Raw genomic sequence first — 296 nt, 5'->3', positions numbered from 1 at the left:
TCCCCCCCTTTTCATTATTTACAAAACAATAAAAAAAATAAATTAATAAAAAAATAGATAAAAAGTATTGATGTTAGAGAACAGTTAAAAGTCATAAATACGAGACAGATAAAAGACAAAGAAAAGGCCTTGGCGCTGACATGTGATTGCAAACGAGAATTTGTATTGAACCAACTAACCACATATTACTGCAAGGTGCGTGACCGTGAGCGCTTATTATGTCATATATTTTTTTATGATGTTAGGTTATTTATATGAAAGATAATGGATATTTATGTTAATAAATATGTACGGTA

The sequence above is a fragment of the Penaeus monodon genome, chromosome 23, assembly GCF_015228065.2.
Source record: "Penaeus monodon isolate SGIC_2016 chromosome 23, NSTDA_Pmon_1, whole genome shotgun sequence".
Lineage (NCBI taxonomy): Eukaryota > Metazoa > Arthropoda > Malacostraca > Decapoda > Penaeidae > Penaeus > Penaeus monodon.
Note: the sequence above shows the minus strand (reverse complement) of the source record.